This window comes from Thalassophryne amazonica, chromosome 6 (genome assembly GCF_902500255.1).
Source record: "Thalassophryne amazonica chromosome 6, fThaAma1.1, whole genome shotgun sequence".
NCBI classification, from domain to species: Eukaryota; Metazoa; Chordata; class Actinopteri; order Batrachoidiformes; family Batrachoididae; genus Thalassophryne; species Thalassophryne amazonica.
The window spans coordinates 9,203,292-9,224,616 of NC_047108.1; the positions used below are offsets into that span (position 1 = coordinate 9,203,292).

Sequence of the window (21,325 nt, forward strand, 5' to 3'; positions counted from 1 at the left end):
GACCAGGTCGTGCATCTTCATAACTGTTGTCACTGTCACTGTCAGCACTCTCATTGTACTTTCTTAAATGTTTGACTTTTCTTTCATCTTCATCTCTTGACCTCTTTCGTGAGGGACCAGGTACTACATCTTCACAGCTGTTGTCACTGTCACTGTCAGCACTCTCATTGTACTTTCTTAAATGTTTGACTTTTCTTTCATCTTCATCTGCATCTCTTGACCTCTTTCGTGAGGGACCACGTACAACATCTTCACAGCTGTTGTCACTGTCAGCAGTCTCATTGTACTTTCTTAAATGTTTGACTTTTCTTTCATCTTCATCTGCATCTCTTGACCTCTTTCGTGAGGGACCACGTACAACATCTTCACAGCTGTTGTCACTGTCAGCACTCTCATTGTACTTTCTTAAATGTTTGACTTTCCTTTCATCTTCATCATCTTCATCTCTTGACCTCTTTCGTGAGGGACCAGGTACTACATCTTCATAACTGTTGTCACTCTCATTGTTCTTGTTGTCAATTTGAAGCTGGTGGTTATTATCTTGTTCTTGAGTGCTGTCAGCATCACTGGTTTTTGTTAACAGATTGGATTTCCATTCATTCTCATCATCTTCATGTTTTGCCCTTTTTGGTGAGGGACCAGGTAGTGGGTCTTCATCATCAGCATCACTGTTACTATCAATGATCTCATTGTTTTTTCTTAAATGTTTGACTTTTCTTTCATCTTCATCTTCATCTCTTGACCTCTTTCGTGAGGGACCAGGTACAACATCTTCACAGCTGTTGTCACTGTCACTGTCAGCAGTCTCATTGTACTTTCTTAAATGTTTGACTTTCCTTTTATCCTCATCATCTTCATCTCTTGACCTCTTTTGTGAGGGACCAGGTACTACATTTTCATAACTGTTGTCACTGTCACTGTCATCGTTATTGACGTCAATTTGAGGCTGGTGGTTGTCATCATCTTGTTCTTCAACACTATTGTCATCATCTTGTTCTTGAATGCGGTTGTCATCATCTTGTTCTTCACCTCTGTGGTCATCATCTTGTTCTTCACCTCTGTGGTCATCATCTTGTTCTTCACTTCTGTGGTCATCATCTTGTTCTTGAACGCGGTCGTCATCATCTTGTTCTTCACTGCTGTTGTCATCATCTTGTTCTTGAATGCTGTTGTCATCATCTAGTTCTTCACTGCTGTTATCATCTTGTTCTTCACTGCTGTTGTCATCATCTTGTTCTTGAATGCTGTTGTCATCATCTAGTTCTTCACTGCTGTTGTCATCAGGTTGCTGTTGTATACCGGCAAAAATGAACGTGAAATGTAGGTCAAGGATGGGTGGCTCACCATCTTCACCAGGAGGACCTTCTACCAACTGCTCTACCTGAACCTCATAGGCTTCTAAATCGCCATCATCTCTGTCATTATCACCAGAGCCACCATGACTTTCAGGAACTATGGGTTCAGGCATGTCTATGTGTATTGCACGAAATATGATGCCCATTAAGGCTAACATTTCTCTAATGGCAGTTTCCACCCAATTGAAATCTCCTTGACCTCTTTCCATCTTTCAAAAAATAGCCACAGAAAAATTGTCTTCTCAAAGCTGGTGTGCTAATCACTGCACTGGCAACAAATGTGTCACATACAAATGTGTGAGAACAACAGTGTAATATTTAAGGAAAAAGAATAAGAGATGAAAAATTATAAAGTATTGAACTAGAGATTAAAGAAGCCCTATTGATATTCAAGGTATTTGATATTAAGTGGAATTCTGAAATTCATTTTTACATGAATTCTGACATTAAGAGAGAGAGAGAGAGAGAGAGAGAGAGAGAGAGAGAGAGAGAGAGATTTAAGTGTGTAAATAAACAATACTTTGATTTAAGAATCAGAAGCAGTGGCGGATCCAGCTTTATTATGGGGGGTTGACTATGGGGGGGTGCGAGGGCATGTCCCCCTGGAATATTTCAACATTGAAGGTGTATTTTCCTGCAATCTGAGGCAATTCAAGCATGTATTTTGGACATTTGAAACAAGCAATTGTTATAATTTTATGAACAAGTTAAGAGGAATGATACACACACACACACACACACACACATACACACACGCACACACACACACACACACAAAAATCATTATTTCAATTATAACCTGAGGCAGCGTGTGTTGTGAGTCATTTTGACTGGTTTTCGATGCATTGAAAGCAAGAATAATAGACAAACAATGACACTTATGTTGTAATATCAAAGTTCTTTTTTGCATGCTTCTGTCTACTCCGGTCACACGGCACTTAACAAAGGGCAACGAAGCCCTAACGTAACAAGAAATCTGGACTTTTGTTAACTTTTGTTGGCATCATTTAACCTTCGCGCAGCCTCGTTCCTGCAACTAGGCTTCATCAGGACTTTTAAACTGTCGAAAATTTTTGAACCTCAATTCGTCCATATTCCGTTTTGCTGTAGTTCTTGATGTTCAATCAATAATGCAGAAACTTTTGAAATCACTTAATTGATAACAGATTAAATGATGGAATGCATCTTTACAGAATGAATAAACATCATTGCTCAAAAATAAAAAGCACATAAAATGAAAAATTTTCAACTTCATTTACAAAAGATTTCTTTCGTGGTATACCCTACCCCAAAAAATGTACAAACAAAATAAGAATAAATCTTCTAGAAATAATAATAATAATAGCAGGGGTGGTGGCCAAGTGGATAATGCGCTTGGTTTCAGTTCGGAAGGTTCTGGGTTCAAATCCCACCCCTGCCACATTTCTCCATGTAATGTGGAGTTGCATCAGGAAGGGCATCCGGCGTAAAACCTGTGCCAAATCAACATGCAGATCCACCTTGGATTTGCTGTGGCGACCCCGAGTGCAAATAAGGGAGAAGCCGAAGGGACTTTTACCTCTTCTAGACATAATAATGAACCCTAAATAATTTCATCTATTGACCTACATACAAAAATAAATTAAACTTAACATAAATCTCCACTTGAAACAAAAGCTACAATCTTTTAGACATCTACATACAATTAATAATACATCATCATATTTAAGAGCAAAACTGTGGACAGCTTTAACACAAACACATTACTATTAATAAATTCCCTGAGAAAATTCCTATGAAAAATATTGTAAGTTTTTAATCACATAGATTTGAAGACTCAGTATGACATTAGTCAGATACGATAATGCAATTGAACACACACATCATTTTTAAGAGCGAAACTGAACAGTTTAACACAAACATATTACAATCAATACATTTCCTGAGGAAATTCACATGAGAAAACACTAAGTTTTTAATCACATAGAAGTATGACAGTACGTCAGATACAATATAATATATGATAGACATGTTAGACTTACACAGAAACTAAGCTGTTTTGGAGTGGATTCTGCCATGTTGGATTAGCAGCCAGAGAGAGACCAGACATCACGGTGCCTCTCTACTGTGACTGCCCCCTGCCAAAAAAAAAAAAAAAAAAAAGAAGAAACAGATTTGCATGATTGTTAGTTTTTCAAACCTGTAATCTGGGTCACGAAAAAGTTCAGGATGGTCCCGTCTATACTTCTTTGATTCTGCTTGGATAGGACAGCTTTGGATTATGGCACAATTGTAGAAATGATGGTAGTACTGTCCACTGATGTGATACTTGTTACAGCTGCCATGACAACTCTGTAAATTTGTGGCAAGGCTGCTTTTGGTGGTTCCTGACTTGCCCTGACTGCCAAAGATAAACAAGAGCCCAAGCGTACGAGCCGCCCCTGACAATGCTTGTTGCTGTATCCTTCCCATTCCATTCCAGGGGTGTATGCAGTCAAGGTATTGATTGGGGCATTCTTCTGGTACCTGGTTGCCTTGTCCTCCCCATCTTGTTTTTTCATTAGCACTCTTGAGCTGCAAGTTGAAAATTTCCATTGTTAGTCATAAACAATTATATATATTTTACTGTTCAGATACTGTATAATTTGAGTGGCATGGTTATAACTGGTATTCAACTCAACACCTTATAGGACACAGCAACAGCAACTCTAAACAGCAACTCTTCCTTTTGTTGGTGTTAAATAAAAGTCCTGGATTGCAGCAGCTATGTCTTTGTGGATTTACACAGCTGGACCAGCACTGACTGGCAGGTATGTCGCTTTCTGCCACATATAGTACTTTGGGTTTACGTGACGTGTTTGTTATGCATTCACAGATTGTCCGCAAATCAGCTGCAAAGCAGATGTAATGAAAACGCTTTATTTGTGGCCAGTTTGTTTGCATTCGCTACAACATATTTTAGTTTGTGATGTGGACATGATGGGCACGCAATATATCTGTTTTACACACTGTCCTGGTCCGCTGCCAAGCTGCAGATCCCTGCTTCGGTCCTGAAAGGGAGAGGGACGGCGCACGCCCGGCCACGTCCTTCATCTCACTCCTGTCGATGTTCCTCTAATCGATTGTCTAATCGGTTGATAAGCCCATCTAAATCCCGCGGCTGATCCTTGGTCACCAGGTGCTCCTTAAGGGCCGGAAACAGCCCGTTTACAAAGGCGGTGTGGAGCGCTACCGTATTCTAGCTGGTTCTAGCTGCCGCGACGCGGAAGTCGACGGCATACTCAGCTGCGCTCCTGCACCCCTGTCGGATTGACAGTAGCACATTTGAAGCAGTCTCGCCTTGGTTGGGATGATCGAACACCTGTCTGAACTCCTGAATAAACCCAGTGTATGTCACTAGGAGCCGTGAATTCTGTTCCCAGAGCGCCGTAGCCTAGGCACGCGCCTCGCCTCGAAGCAAATTTCTAACATAAGCCACCCGGCTCTGGTCTGACGCATACATCACGGGGCGTTGTGCAAAGACGAGCGAGCACTGCATTAAGAAGTCCGCGCACGTCTTGACACAACCCCCGTACGGTTCCGGGGGGCTAATGTATGCTTCAGGGGATGGGGGGGGGATCCGTTGAATGACCACAGGAGGGTCTCTGTTCTGCAACAGATCTGCAGGAGGAGGAGCTGCAGCCGCGCCCTGTCCGCACGCTTCCACCTGAGCGGTGAGAGCCTCCATCCTACGATTGAGCAGTATATTCTGCTCGGTCAGTAAATCCAGCCGAGTAGTGAGGGTGGTTAGAATCTGCTGCAACTCACCCAACACGCCTCCTGCTGGAGCCTACGCACCTTGCATCTCCATTGGTTGTTCAACGGTGGAATGTGCCCCTTGGAATCCATGATGTGGCCGAGTTATCCTGTTTGGGAAAGTGAAATGTACAGACCCACACCAGGGAGCGTAAATGAACGGCCAATAGAGAATCCAATAAATACAATTTATTGCTGCAAATGTGCACAACAGGTCAAATAATGCTTTTAGTCTGTCAATATCCAAAGATGACGCGTGGGCAGGCCCGAGGGTAGGAGACGCCTAACCAGAGAAGAGCCGGGACCCACGATGTTCCACCGCCAACGGAGACCTGCAACACACCGGAGCCGCCAAGTCCTGAGTCCCCAGGTGGCCACCGCTTCCAGCTGTCAGATCCGGTACTGCTGGTAGTGAAAGAGACAGGTTACGGGGTGGGTGTGTGAACACCCAGTAAACAGTCAGCAAACTCACAGAAATCCTCTTGTTGGAATAAATCCAGATACTCCCAGAGTGCAGAGGAAAACTGGAGGACATGCAGTGTGAATTGTTATACTTACTAAATCAGAAGTTAGGAGTGGAGACGCCAACTCCTCCAACTTCCACAAACTCGGCTACAAGCTGCAAGTATACTCAACAAAAATATAAACGCAACACTTTTGGTTTTGCTCCCATTTTGTATGAGATGAACTCAAAGATCTAAAACTTTTTCCACATACACAATGTCACCATTTCCCTCAAATATTGTTCACAAACCAGTCTAAATCTGTGATAGTGAGCACTTCTCCTTTGCTGAGATAATCCATCCCACCTCACAGGTGTGCCATATCAAGATGCTGATTAGACACCATGATTAGTGCACAGGTGTGCCTTAGACTGCCCACAATAAAAGGCCACTCTGAAAGGTGCAGTTTTGTTTTATTGGGGGGGGATACCAGTCAGTATCTGGTGTGACCACCATTTGCCTCATGCAGTGCAACACATCTCCTTCGCATAGAGTTGATCAGGTTGTCAATTGTGGTCTGTGGAATGTTGGTCCACTCCTCTTCAATGGCTGTGCGAAGTTGCTGGATATTGGCAGGAACTGGTACACGCTGTCGTATACGCCGGTCCAGAGCATCCCAAACATGCTCAAAGGGTGACATGTCCGGTGAGTATGCCGGCCATGCAAGAATTGGGACATTTTCAGCTTCCAAGAATTGTGTACAGATCCTTGCAACATGGGGCCGTGCATTATCCTGCTGCAACATGAGGTGATGTTCTTGGATGTATGGCACAACAATGGGCCTCAGGATCTCGTCACAGTATCTCTGTGCATTCAATCAATCAATCAATCAACTTTTTTCTTATATAGCGCCAAATCACAACAAACAGTTGCCCCAAGGCGCTCCACATTGCAAGGCAAGGCCATACAATAATTATGAAAAACCCCAACGGTCAAAACGACCCCCTATGAGCAAGCACTTGGCCACAGTGGGAAGGAAAAACTCCCTTTTAACAGGAAGAAACCTCCAGCAGAACCAGGCTCAGGGAGGGGCAGTCTTCTGCTGAGACTGGTTGGGGCTGAGGGAAAGAACCAGGAAAAAGAGATCGATCACTAATGATTAAATGCAGAGTGATGCATACGGAGCAAAAAGAGAAAGAAACAGTGCATCATGGGAACCCCCCCACAGTCTACGTCTAAAGCAACATAGCCAAGGGATGGTCCAGGGTCACCCGATCCAGCCCTAACTATAAGCCTTAGCGAAAAGGAAAGTTTTAAGCCTAATCTTAAAAGTAGAGAGGGTATCTGTCTCCCTGATCTGAATTGGGAGCTGGTTCCACAGGAGAGGAGCCTGAAAGCTGAAGGCTCTGCCTCCCATTCTACTCTTACAAACCCTAGGAACTACAAGTAAGCCCGCAGTCTGAGAGCGAAGCGCTCTAATGGGGTAATATGGTACTACGAGGTCCCTAAGATAAGATGGGACCTGATTATTCAAAACCTTATAAGTAAGAAGAAGAATTTTAAATTCTATTCTAGCATTAACAGGAAGCCAATGAAGGGAGGCCAACACGGGTGAGATATGCTCTCTCCTGCTAGTCCCCGTCAGTACTCTAGCTGCAGCATTCTGAACCAACTGAAGGCTTTTTAGGGAACTTTTAGGACAACCTGATAATAATGAATTACAATAGTCCAGCCTAGAGGAAATAAATGCATGAATTAGTTTTTCAGCATCACTCTGAGACAAGACCTTTCTGATTTTAGAGATATTGCGTAAATGCAAAAAGGCAGTCCTACATATTTGTTTAATATGCGCTTTGAATGACATATCCTGATCAAAAATAATTCCAAGATTTCTCACAGTATTACTAGAGATCAGGGAAATGCCATCCAGAGTAACGATCTGGTTAGACACCATGCTTCTAAGATTTGTGGGGCCAAGTACAATAACTTCAGTTTTATCTGAGTTTAAAAGCAGGAAATTAGAGGTCATCCATGTCTTTATGTCTGTAAGACAATCCTGCAGTTTAGCTAATTGGTGTGTATCCTCTGGCTTCATGGATAGATAAAGCTGGGTATCATCTGCGTAACAATGAAAATTTAAGCAATACCGTCTAATAATACTGCCCAAGGGAAGCATGTATAAAGTGAATAAAATTGGTCCTAGCACAGAACCCTGTGGAACTCCATAATTAACTTTAGTCTGTGAAGAAGATTCCCCATTTACATGAACAAACTGTAATCTATTAGACAAATATGATTCAAACCACCGCAGCGCAATGCCTTTAATACCTATGACATGTTCTAATCTCTGTAATAAAATTTTATGGTCAACAGTATCAAAAGCAGCACTGAGGTCCAACAGAACAAGCACAGAGATAAGTCCACTGTCCGAAGCCATAAGAAGATCATTTGTAACCTTCACTAATGCTGTTTCTGTACTATGATGAATTCTAAAACCTGACTGAAACTCTTCAAATAGACCATTCCTCTGCAGGTGATCAGTTAGCTGTTTTACAACTACCCTCTCAAGAATCTTTGAGAGAAAAGGAAGGTTGGAGATTGGCCTATAATTAGCTAAAATAGCTGGGTCAAGTGATGGCTTTTTAAGTAATGGTTTAATTACTGCCACCTTAAAGGCCTGTGGTACATAACCAACTAACAAAGATAGATTGATCATATTTAAGATTGAAGCATTAAATAATGGTAGGACTTCCTTGAGCAGCCTGGCAGGAATGGGGTCTAATAAGCATGTTGATGGTTTAGATGAAGTAACTAATGAAAATAACTCAGACAGAACAATCGGAGAGAAAGAGTCTAACCAAATACCGGCATCACTGAAAGCAGCCAAAGATAACGATACATCTTTGGGATGGTTATGAGTAATTTTTTCTCTAATAGTCAAAATTTTGTTAGCAAAGAAAGTCATGAAGTCATTACTAGTTAAAGTTAATGGAATACTCAGCTCAATAGAGCTCTGACTCTTTGTCAGCCTGGCTGCAGTGCTGAAAAGAAACCTGGGGTTGTTCTTATTTTCTTCAATTAGTGATGAGTAGAAAGATGTCCTAGCTTCATGAAGGGCTTTCTTATAGAGCAACAAACTCTTTTTCCAGGCTAAGTGAAGATCTTCTAAATTAGTGAGACGCCATTTCCTCTCCAACTTACGGGTTATCTGCTTTAAGCTACGAGTTTGTGAGTTATACCACGGAGTCAGACACTTCTGATTTAAAGCTCTCTTTTTCAGAGGAGCTACAGCATCCAAAGTTGTCTTCAATGAGGATGTAAAACTATTGACAAGATACTCTAACTCCCTTACAGAGTTTAGGTAGCTACTCTGCTCTGTGTTGGTATATGACATTAAAGAACATAAAGAAGGAATCATATCCTTAAACCTAGTTACAGCGCTTTCTGAAAGACTTCTAGTGTAATGAAACTTATTCCCCACTGCAGGGTAGTCCATCAGGGTAAATGTAAATGTTGTTAAAAAATGATCAGACAAAAGGGAGTTTTCAGGGAATACTGTTAAGTCTTCTATTTCCATACCATAAGTCAGAACAAGATCTAAAATATGATTAAAGTGGTGGGTGGACTCATTTACTTTTTGAGCAAAGCCGATAGAGTCTAATAATAGATTAAATGCAGTGTTGAGGCTGTCATTCTCAGCATCTGTGTGGATGTTAAAATCGCCCACTATAATTATCTTATCTGAGCTAAGCACTAAGTCAGACAAAAGGTCTGAAAATTCACAGAGAAACTCACAGTAACGACCAGGTGGACGATAGATAATAACAAATAAAACTGGTTTTTGGGACTTCCAATTTGGATGGACAAGACTAAGAGACAAGCTTTCAAATGAATTAAAGCTCTGTCTAGGTTTTTGATTAATTAATAAGCTGGAATGGAAGATTGCTGCTAATCCTCCGCCCCTGTGTTCTTCGTCCATAACAGACGCCTGCCCATACCATAACCCCACCGCCACCATGGGCCACTCGATCCACAACATTGACATCAGAAAACCGCTCACCCACACGACGCCACACATGCTGTCTGCCATCTGCCCTGAATAGTGTGAACCGGGATTCATCCGTGAAGAGAACACCTCTCCAACGTGCCAAACACCAGCGAATGTGAGCATCTGCCCACTCAAGTCGGTTATGACGACGAACTGGAGTCAGGTCGAGACCCCGATGAGGACGACGAGCATGCAGATGAGCTTCCCTGAGACGGTTTCTGACAGTTTGTGCAGAAATTCTTTGGTTATGCAAACCGATTGTTTCAGCAGCTGTCCGAGTGGCTGGTCTCAGACGATCTTGGAGGTGAACATGCTGGATGTGGAGGTCCTGGGCTGGTGTGGTTACACGTGGTCTGTGGTTGTGAGGCTGGTTGGATGTACTGCCAAATTCTCTGAAACGCCTTTGGAGACGGCTTATGGTAGAGAAATGAACATTCAATACACGAGCAACAGCTCTGGTTGACATTCCTGCTGTCAGCATGCCAATTGCATGCTCCCTCAAATCTTGCGACATCTGTGGCATTGTGCTGTGTGATAAAACTGCACCTTTCAGAGTGGCCTTTTATTGTGGACAGTCTAAGGCACACCTGTGCACTAATCATGGTGTCTAATCAGCATCTTGATATGGCACACCTGTGAGGTGGGATGGATTATCTCAGCAAAGGAGAAGTGCTCACTATCACAGATTTAGACTGGTTTGTGAACAATATTTGAGGGAAATGGTGATATTGTGTATGTGAAAAAAGTTTTAGATCTTTGAGTTCATCTCATACAAAATGGGAGCAAAACCAAAAGTGTTGCGTTTATATTTTTGTTGAGTGTATAAATCACAACTGCAAAGACGTCAGAAAACAATGAATGTGTGTACAGCACAAAACGGCTGAGTCGGTATACCTTCAGGGTGAGCTGATAACTCGGCAGAGTTATGGTGTCTTTCATAGGCTTCTATGGAGTGATGGTGATGACATGATGAGTGACAGCTGTCTTCTCCGGGCTCCTGGTGGACTCCTCCGGCAACTGCGCCCTCTGGTGCCTGAAACCCGACAACAGGCAGGGCGCCCTCTGGTGGTGAGCCAGCAGTACCTCCTCTTCGGGCGGCCCACACAACAGTTATTTTACAGTTGAAAGCCTTCATGTTTCCAAAGTTTGCTCAAATACGGTGTGAGAGTGATGAGTCTCTCCAGTGGCAGTTTTTGATACGGGCTGTTGCCCTGGGCAGCATTTATGGAGGGGTGGCACCGTGGGGATGAGCACTTGGAAAAAAAAATTATGTCCACTGCAAAATGGTTTTCTTGTCACTGTGTGTATAATTGGCAAATTGGCGGCCCCTGTAGGCAGCTGCAGGCGCCCCTGCTTTTGGGGGGTTGGTTCGTGGGCTAAAGTCTGTTACACCTTGACTTTCTTCCAAAGTCTGGAGTCCCCTGTTGGAGCTGTTGCCCCCGCGACCCGAACCCGGAAAAGCGGTTGAAGATGAGTATCAGTATGTCTTGCCACACATGGAGAGGATTCAGCTTTATCCTGAGCTGAGGGCAGCCGAATTCTCTCCGTGTGTGGCAGGAAACTGTGGACAGGCGCTCTCCTCCCGTGCGGTCTGCTCCGCGTTGGATCCATCCCCTTAGGACACAGCACAGAACCAGAACTCTGAGCCACATTTCTCTGTGGATCACGCAGCAAACAAGGCAGGCAGCCAGTTTATGAAATAAAAGGCAGTTAATGAAATAAAAGGCATTTGAAAGCAGACAGACAGGGTGTAAAAAACGGGTTTGAATCTGCCCACTTGTGGAATGAAGTTTGCAAAAAAGACAGCCTGCCGATTTGTAAAGACGGCTTAGAATGCTGCGTTCACATTACAAGCTGAAGTGACTGAATCTGACCCTTTTTTGTGTGCCTGTGTGTTTTACAATAATTTTCCAGCAGCTGGCAACTCTTTTTACTGTCATGTAGACTGACAAAATAATAATGAGAATAATACTACTACTAATAATAATGATAATGAAATTTAAAATTAGGCGTATCATCATAATTTACTGGTTTATTTAATGGAGAAAAAAAAATCACATTTGATTTAACTGGCATGGGAACGCTAGTAATGTTCCACAGATGAAGATCAAAAATTGGGAGAAAAAAGGCAAAACACTACATGATCAAATTTCTGTCAAACCTAAAACTTTTGGAGATTCGTTAATGGTAAGTATTTACACATTTAGCCTAATATGTACAAACATCAAATAAATATTTAGCAAAATGTTGAGACAAATATGCACCTTAATAAAAGAGCTAATTGTTCCTCCCTGAAAGACAGATTAATAAAGTGTCTAATGTAAGGCAGGTTTATTCAAACTTGCAATTCATGGATGTTTTTGAGTAATATTGTAGCATGCAGGCTTTTTATGTCAATTTCAATTGCAATTTCAGGGGCACGTCTAAAATATTATTAATAAAATACAACCCCAATTCCAATGAAGTTGAGACGTTGTGTGAAATGGAAATAAAAACAGAATACAATGATTTGCAAATCCTCTTCAACCCATATTCAATTGAATACACCACAAAGACAAAATATTTAATGTTCCAACCTATAAACTTTATTGTTTTTGTGCAAATATTTGCTCATTTTGAAATGGATGTCTGCAACACGTTTCAACAAAGCTGGGACAGTGGTATGTTTACCACTGTGTTACATCACCTTTCCTTCTGACAACACTCAATAAGCGTTTGGGAACTGAGGACACTAATTGTTGAAGCTTTATAGGTGGAATTCTTTCCCATTCTTGCTTGATGTACGACTTCAGTTGTTGTAAGTGTGTGCAGGCGAGAGAACACAGCTACTCTGGTTAGCTGTGTAGGCTAACACTTAATGACACGACGTCTCCCATTTTCCTCATCTTCCCTTCTCCACTGTGAACCAAAAAAAACAAAAAAAAAAACGGTAGTTTTTGCGCCTGCTTTGGTGATTGCAGTCGAAAACAAAACAGTCCAGCATTTTTCCATTAGAAGTGATAATGTTTGTGGGAAGAACCTAATCCCCGGGCGGCGTGTGGGTGTCGTTAGGGGTCGTCACAGTAGATCAGTCACTTTCATCAATTTCTATTTCCACTCTTTCCCCCAACTCTAACTATAACCACCCCCTCCCCCCGCTTCACTTTTAATTTCGCGCAGCCATCAGGGAATGTATTAGAATGATTTGGTGCTGCCGTGACGAAAATGAGGTGCTTTTCGTGACAATATCATGAACCAGTAGATTAATGTATATTTCGTGCTGCTGAATCTCGACATGCCGTGACACTGGGTTGAAAAATCCATAAATTAATGGGACAATTAAGATAATGGTTCCCGAGCTGACGCCACTTCCTCCTTCTTCTTGTCCAATGTCAGCACGCCGGAAAGTTCCTGGTTTTTAGTGGCACTCAGCTCAAAATCCGAATATTTATGTCTTCAACAACTGCACAACAGTAAAGGATAAATTTAAAACTATTGGTTTAATTTTATTCTTAAATATCAATCAATCAATCAATTTTTTATATAGCGCCAAATCACAACAAACAGTTGCCCCAAGGCGCTTTATATTGTAAGGCAAGGCCATACAATAATTATGTAAAACCCCAACGGTCAAAACGACCCCCTGTGAGCAAGCACTTGGCTACAGTGGGAAGGAAAAACTCCCTTTTAACAGGAAGAAACCTCCAGCAGAACCAGGCTCAGGGAGGGGCAGTCTTCTGCTGGGACTGGTTGGGGCTGAGGGAGAGAACCAGGAAAAAGACATGCTGTGGAGGGGAGCAGAGATCGATCACTAATGATTAAATGCAGAGTGGTGCATACAGAGCAAAAAGAGAAAGAAACAGTGCATCATGGGAACCCCCCAGCAGTCTACGTCTATAGCAGCATAACAAAGGGATGGTTCAGGGTCACCTGATCCAGCCCTAACTATAAGCTTTAGCAAAAAGGAAAGTTTTAAGCCTAATCTTAAAAGTAGAGAGGGTGTCTGTCTCCCTGATCTGAATTGGGAGCTGGTTCCACAGGAGAGGAGCCTGAAAGCTGAAGGCTCTGCCTCCCATTCTACTCTTACAAACCCTAGGAACTACAAGTAAGCCTGCAGTCTGAGAGCGAAGCGCTCTATTGGGGTGATATGGTACTACGAGGTCCCTAAGATAAGATGGGACCTGATTATTCAAAACCTTATAAGTAAGAAGAAGAATTTTAAATTCTATTCTAGAATTAACAGGAAGCCAATGAAGAGAGGCCAATATGGGTGAGATATGCTCTCTCCTTCTAGTCCCCGTCAGTACTCTAGCTGCAGCATTTTGAATTAACTGAAGGCTTTTTTAGGGAACTTTTAGGACAACCTGATAATAATGAATTACAATAGTCCAGCCTAGAGGAAATAAATGCATGAATTAGTTTTTCAGCATCACTCTGAGACAAGACCTTTCTGATTTTAGAGATATTGCGTAATACAAAAAAGCAGTCCTACATATTTGTTTAATATGCGCTTTGAATGACATATCCTGATCAAAAATGACTCCAAGATTTCTCACAGTATTACTAGAGGTCAGGGTAATGCCATCCAGAGTAAGGATCTGGTTAGACACCATGTTTCTAAGATTTGTGGGGCCAAGTACAATAACTTCAGTTTTATCTGAGTTTAAAAGCAGGAAATTAGAGGTCATCCATGTCTTTATGTCTGTAAGACAATCCTGCAGTTTAGCTAATTGGTGTGTGTCCTCTGGCTTCATGGATAGATAAAGCTGGGTATCATCTGCGTAACAATGAAAATTTAAGCAATACCGTCTAATAATACTGCCTAAGGGAAGCATGTATAAAGTGAATAAAATTGGTCCTAGCACAGAACCTTGTGGAACTCCATAATTAACTTTAGTCTGTGAAGAAGATTCCCCATTTACATGAACAAATTGTAATCTATTAGACAAATATGATTCAAACCACCGCAGCGCAGTGCCTTTAATACCTATGGCATGCTCTAATCTCTGTAATAAAATTTTATGGTCAACAGTATCAAAAGCAGCACTGAGGTCTACCAGAACAAGCACAGAGATGAGTCCACTGTCCGAGGCCATAAGAAGATCATTTGTAACCTTCACTAATGCTGTTTCTGTACTATGATGAATTCTAAAACCTGACTGAAACTCTTCAAATAGACCATTCCTCTGCAGATGATCAGTTAGCTGTTTTACAACTACCCTTTCAAGAATTTTTGAGAGAAAAGGAAGGTTGGAGATTGGCCTATAATTAGCTAAGATAGCTGGGTCAAGTGATGGCTTTTTAAGTAATGGTTTAATTACTGCCACCTTAAAAGCCTGTGGTACATAGCCAACTAACAAAGATAGATTGATCATATTTAAGATCGAAGCATTAAATAATGGTAGGGCTTCCTTGAGCAGCCTGGTAGGAATGGGGTCTAATAAACATGTTGATGGTTTGGATGAAGTAACTAATGAAAATAACTCAGACAGAACAATCGGAGAGAAAGAGTCTAACCAAATACCGGCATCACTGAAAGCAGCCAAAGATAACGATACGTCTTTGGGATGGTTATGAGTAATTTTTTCTCTAATAGTTAAAATTTTGTTAGCAAAGAAAGTCATGAAGTCATTACTAGTTATTCATGAAAGCATGGCATTACATGTCAACTACACTTCAAATGTACATAACAGAACCGGTTTCCTGACATTGTTCCATGCAAATGTTATTTTAAAGATTGGCCAGCAGATGTTGCCATACATAATTGTATCAAAGCTTCACAACACTGAACCATTGCTTCATATTGATTCAGTGGTTCAAAACGCTTTCTCCGTCACTAATTTTCATGAATAAAATACATCAGAAACTACTGATTATTTCCACATATGCCCGGATAGACTTATAATCATGAATACCTTGATTTTGTGTTGCAAACCAGAACCTTAATTAACATGCAACAACTTTTAAACACTTACTGAAGAATGAAGCAGAGAGTAACTCACCGAGATCTTTTCACATAACATCTAATCCAGTGTGCTTCTCTGTGCCCCTTTAAAACAGACTGATTTATAGTGCACGCAAAACACTTTGGCATGGTTTTAAAAATGCATAAATACGAAAAAATGTGCAAACTAATTCTTTACATTCTTGGCTGTCAATGAAAACAGATTCAGCCTTTCGACTGATCATCCTATCATTGTGCAGAACTCCAGCTTCCAGGCCTGCCCACAGCTCCATTCAACCCCATACATGCTCAGTGGCCGGGGGCGGGACAAAATTGTGACTTTATTCAGTGACGCATTTGGTGGCAATGAAAAAAACCTTTCCAGGCAGTCCCATTGAAGTGAACGGACGCTCGGCTTCTAGAGGAAAATACACCGACCACAGACCGTATGAGAAAAAGATTTATGATAAGTGAACAAAATAGAGTCAACTGATTTGCGATAAGTAGCTGATTCTGAACGAACTTGTGTTCAAGATGAACGTGTTCCAACACATTTGTAGTCAATGAAATGATAACAAACTATACATCATTGACCATTTAATTTTTTGACATTTTAGGGGAAGCTGAGCTTCCCTTGCAGTCTTAGAGAAACTGCCTCTGTTCTCTACATGTTGTTGCATTCAACTTTCCCTCAATCCTGACTAGGCTCCCTGTTCCTGCTGCTGAAAAACATCCACACAGCATGATGCTGCCACCACCATGCTTCACTGTAGGGATGGTGCCTGGTTTCCTCCAAACATGATGCCTGGAATTCACAGCAAAGACTTCAATATTTGTCTAATCAGACCAGAGAATTTTGTTTCTCATGGTCGGAGAGTCCGTCAGGTGCCTTTTGGCAAACTCCAGGTGGGCTGCCATCTGCCTTTTACTCTGCAGTGGCTTACATATGGTCACTCTACCATACAGGCCAGATTGGTGGATTCCTGGAGAGATGGTTGATCTTCTGGAAGATTCTGCTCTCTAAAGAGGAATGCTGAAGGTCTGACAGAGTGACCATCGGGTTCTTGGCCACCTCCCTGACTAAGGCTCATCTCCTCAATCGCTCAGTTTAGATGGACGGTCAGCTCTTGAGTGGTGGTGGAGCTGAACTTCTTCCATTTATGGATGATGGAGGCCACTGTCCTCATTGGGACCTTCAAAGCAGCAGAAATGTTTTGGTACCCTTATGTAGCATGTAAATCCAGTGTAACGCTCCACAGTACAAATGCTGATTTTGGGCTAGTGCGTTCAGGATTATCGGTTTGGGTCTCGGAGGTGATGGACAGTAAATAACGACACAACAATAAGATATTTTAGTTTGGTGTTGGTACCATATATTAAGGATGTTTGAACAAAGCAATGAATATTTACAGTATTTACAATCTGCAGATTTTTACTTTAAAGTGCACTTGAAACGAAATCTCCAAAAGAAAAGAAAATGTTGGTCCCACAATGTGGCACAAAGTCCGGTTACTCTCACACGGATGTATTATTGCACACAAGAGGGTTCTTTAAATGTCCATAGGAAATCTGGTTTAAATGTCCATAGGATTTATGGTGCAGTGTGTGATTGTGAGTGATGGGTGAACAATTAACAAGCCACAGCCTCCTACCCTGACCATGGGCATAGACAGATTCAAGCTCCAGGCTGGAATGCTCAGCACGCCATCGGTTACCAACCCTGGTAAACCTGGCCTGTATGGTGTAAACAGGACCATGTATAAGTAACATTATAAATCAAAAACCCACTAGCCAGTAATATTTCATTATGTGTACACAAAGTTCACAATATTACCCCATAAACAACAATAGGGAAAATAAATAGAAAGTCCATCCATCCATCCATCCATCCATTTTCTTCCGCTTTTTCCGGAGTTGGGTCACGTGGGCAGCAGCTCAAGCAAAGCTGCCAAGACCTCCCGATCCAAACACACCTCCACCAGCTCCTCCGGGGGAACCCCAAGGCGTTCCCAAGCCAGCCAAGAGACGTAGTCCCTCCAGCGTGTCCTGGGTTTTCCTTGGGGCCTCCTCCAGATGGGACATGCCCAGAACACCTCTCCAGCGAGGCGTCCAGGGGGCATCCAGAAAAGATGCCCGAGCCACCTCAACTGGCTCCTTTCGATGTGGAGGAGCAGCGGCTCAACTCCGAGCTCCTCCCGAGTGACCGAGGTCCTCACGCTATCTCTAAGGGAGCGCCCAGCCACTCTGCGGAGGAAACTCATCTCGGCCGCTTGTACTCGCGATCTCGTTCTTTCGGTCATGAGCCAAATCTCATGACCATAGGTGAGGATCGGAACTTAGATTGATCGGTAAATCGAGAGCTTTGTTCCCCTACTCAGCTCTCTCTTCACCACGACGGTCCGATACAGCGACCGCATCACTGCAGATGCTGCACAGATCCGTCTATCGATCTCACGCTTCATCCGTCCCTCACTCGTGAACAAGACCCCAAGATACTTAAACTCCTCCACTTGAGGCAAGGACACTCCACCGACTTGAAGAGGGCAAAACACCTTTTTCTGGTCGAGAACCATGGCCTTGGATTTGGAGGTGCTGATTTTCATCCCAGACGCTTCACACTCGGCTGTAAACCACCCCGGTGCACACTGAAGGTCCTGATTTGACAAAGCCAAAGGAACCACATTGTCCGCAAACAGCAGAGATGAGATTCTGTGGTTCCCAAACCAGACCCCCTCTACACCCTGGCTGCGCCTAGAAATTCTGTCCATAAAGATAATGAACCCTAACCCTAACCCCTAACCCCTAACCCCTTGTCAGGGACCAGGTCGTGCATCTTCATAACTGTTGTCACTGTCACTGTCAGCACTCTCATTGTACTTTCTTAAATGTTTGACTTTTCTTTCATCTTCATCTCTTGACCTCTTTCGTGAGGGACCAGGTACTACATCTTCACAGCTGTTGTCACTGTCACTGTCAGCACTCTCATTGTACTTTCTTAAATGTTTGACTTTTCTTTCATCTTCATCTGCATCTCTTGACCTCTTTCGTGAGGGACCACGTACAACATCTTCACAGCTGTTGTCACTGTCAGCAGTCTCATTGTACTTTCTTAAATGTTTGACTTTCCTTTCATCTTCATCATCTTCATCTCTTGACCTCTTTCGTGAGGGACCAGGTACTACATCTTCATAACTGTTGTCACTCTCATTGTTCTTGTTGTCAATTTGAAGCTGGTGGTTATTATCTTGTTCTTGAGTGCTGTCAGCATCACTGGTTTTTGTTAACAGATTGGATTTCCATTCATTCTCATCATCTTCATGTTTTGCCCTTTTTGGTGAGGGACCAGGTAGTGGGTCTTCATCATCAGCATCACTGTTACTATCAATGATCTCATTGTTTTTTCTTAAATGTTTGACTTTTCTTTCATCTTCATCTTCATCTCTTGACCTCTTTCGTGAGGGACCAGGTACAACATCTTCACAGCTGTTGTCACTGTCACTGTCAGCAGTCTCATTGTACTTTCTTAAATGTTTGACTTTCCTTTTATCCTCATCATCTTCATCTCTTGACCTCTTTTGTGAGGGACCAGGTACTACATTTTCATAACTGTTGTCACTGTCACTGTCATCGTTATTGACGTCAATTTGAGGCTGGTGGTTGTCATCATCTTGTTCTTGAATGCGGTTGTCATCATCTTGTTCTTCACCTCTGTGGTCATCATCTTGTTCTTCACCTCTGTGGTCATCATCTTGTTCTTCACTTCTGTGGTCATCATCTTGTTCTTGAACGCGGTCGTCATCATCTTGTTCTTCACTGCTGTTGTCATCATCTTGTTCTTGAATGCTGTTGTCATCATCTAGTTCTTGAATGCTGTTGTCATCATCTTGTTCTTCACTGCTGTTATCATCTTGTTCTTCACTGCTGTTGTCATCATCTTGTTCTTGAATGCTGTTGTCATCATCTAGTTCTTCACTGCTGTTGTCATCAGGTTGCTGTTGTATACCGGCAAAAATAAACGTGAAATGTAGGTCAAGGATGGGTGGCTCACCATCTTCACCAGGAGGACCTTCTACCAACTGCTCTACCTGAACCTCATAGGCTTCTAAATCGCCATCATCTCTGTCATTATCACCAGAGCCACCATGACTTTCAGGAACTATGGGTTCAGGGATGTCTATGTGTATTGCACGAAATATGATGCCCATTAAGGCTAACATTTCTCTAATGGAAGTTTCCACCCAATTGAAATCTCCTTGACCTCTTTCCATCTTTCAAAAAATAGCCACAGAAAAATTGTCTTCTCAAAGCTGGTGTGCTAACCACTGCACTGGCAACAAATGTGTCACATACAAATGTGTGAGAACAACAGTGTAATATTTAAGGAAAGAGAATAAGAGATGAAAAATGATAAAGTATTGAACTAGAGATTAAAGAAGCCCTATTGATATTCAAGGTTTTTGACATTAAGTGGAATTCTGAAATTCATTTTTACATGAATTCTGACATTAAGAGAGAGAGAGAGAGAGAGAGAGGAGAGAGAGAGAGGAGAGAGAGGAGAGAGAGAGAGAGAGAGAGAGAGAGAGAGAGAGAGAGATTTAAGTGTGTAAATAAACAATACTTTGATTTAAGAATCAGAAGCAGTGGCGGATCTATCAATCAATCAATCAATTTTTTTATATAGCGCCAAATCACAACAAACAGTTGCCCCAAGGCGCTTTATATTGTAAGGCAAGGCCATACAATAATTATGTAAAACCCCAACGGTCAAAACGACCCCCTGTGAGCAAGCACTTGGCTACAGTGGGAAGGAAAAACTCCCTTTTTTATTGGAAGAAACCTCCAGCAGAACCAGGCTCAGGGAGGGGCAGTCTTCTGCTGGGACTGGTTGGGGCTGAGGGAGAGAACCAGGAAAAAGACATGCTGTGGAGGGGAGCAGAGATCGATCACTAATGATTAAATGCAGAGTGGTGCATACAGAGCAAAAAGAGAAAGAAACAGTGCATCATGGGAACCCCCTAACAGTCTACGTCTATAGCAGCATAACTAAGGGATGGTTTAGGGTCACCTGATCCCGCCCTAACTATAAGCTTTAGCAAAAAGGAAAGTTTTAAGCCTAATCTTAAAAGTAGAGAGGGTGTCTGTCTCCCTGATCTGAATTGGGAGCTGGTTCCACAGGAGAGGAGCCTGAAGCTGAAGGCTCTGCCTCCCATTCTACTCTTACAAACCCTAGGAACTACAAGTAAGCCTGCAGTCTGAGAGCGAAGCGCTCTATTGGGGTGATATGGTACTACGAGGTCCCTAAGATAAGATGGGACCTGATTATTCAAAACCTTATAAGTAAGAAGAATAATTTTAAATTCTATTCTAGAATTAACAGGAAGCCAATGAAGAGAGGCCAATATGGGTGAGATATGCTCTCTCCTTCTAGTCCCCGTCAGTACTCTAGCTGCAGCATTTTGAATTAACTGAAGGCTTTTTAGGGAACTTTTAGGACAACCTGATAATAATGAATTACAATAGTCCAGCCTAGAGGAAATAAATGCATGAATTAGTTTTTCAGCATCACTCTGAGACAAGACCTTTCTGATTTTAGAGATATTGCGTAAATGCAAAAAAGCAGTCCTACATATTTGTTTAATATGCGCTTTGAATGACATATCCTGATCAAAAATGACTCCAAGATTTCTCACAGTATTACTAGAGGTCAGGGTAATGCCATCCAGAGTAAGGATCTGGTTAGACACCATGTTTCTAAGATTTGTGGGGCCAAGTACAATAACTT

General features: G+C 42.3%; 2 long non-coding RNA genes across 2 annotated transcripts; one reads left to right on the forward strand and one right to left on the reverse strand.

The window, feature by feature from the left end:
* Positions 1-799: 799 nt before the first annotated feature.
* Positions 800-19,148, forward strand: LOC117511831. Its single transcript, XR_004561095.1, has 3 exons — positions 800-966; positions 9,272-9,278; positions 19,049-19,148. It is a non-coding gene; the product is annotated as an uncharacterized LOC117511831 (long non-coding RNA).
* On the reverse strand, positions 18,824-19,159 carry LOC117511833. Its single transcript, XR_004561097.1, has 2 exons — positions 19,080-19,159; positions 18,824-18,958 (listed from the first exon to the last, which is right to left on the reverse strand). It is a non-coding gene; the product is annotated as an uncharacterized LOC117511833 (long non-coding RNA).
* Positions 19,160-21,325: the final 2,166 nt, after the last annotated feature.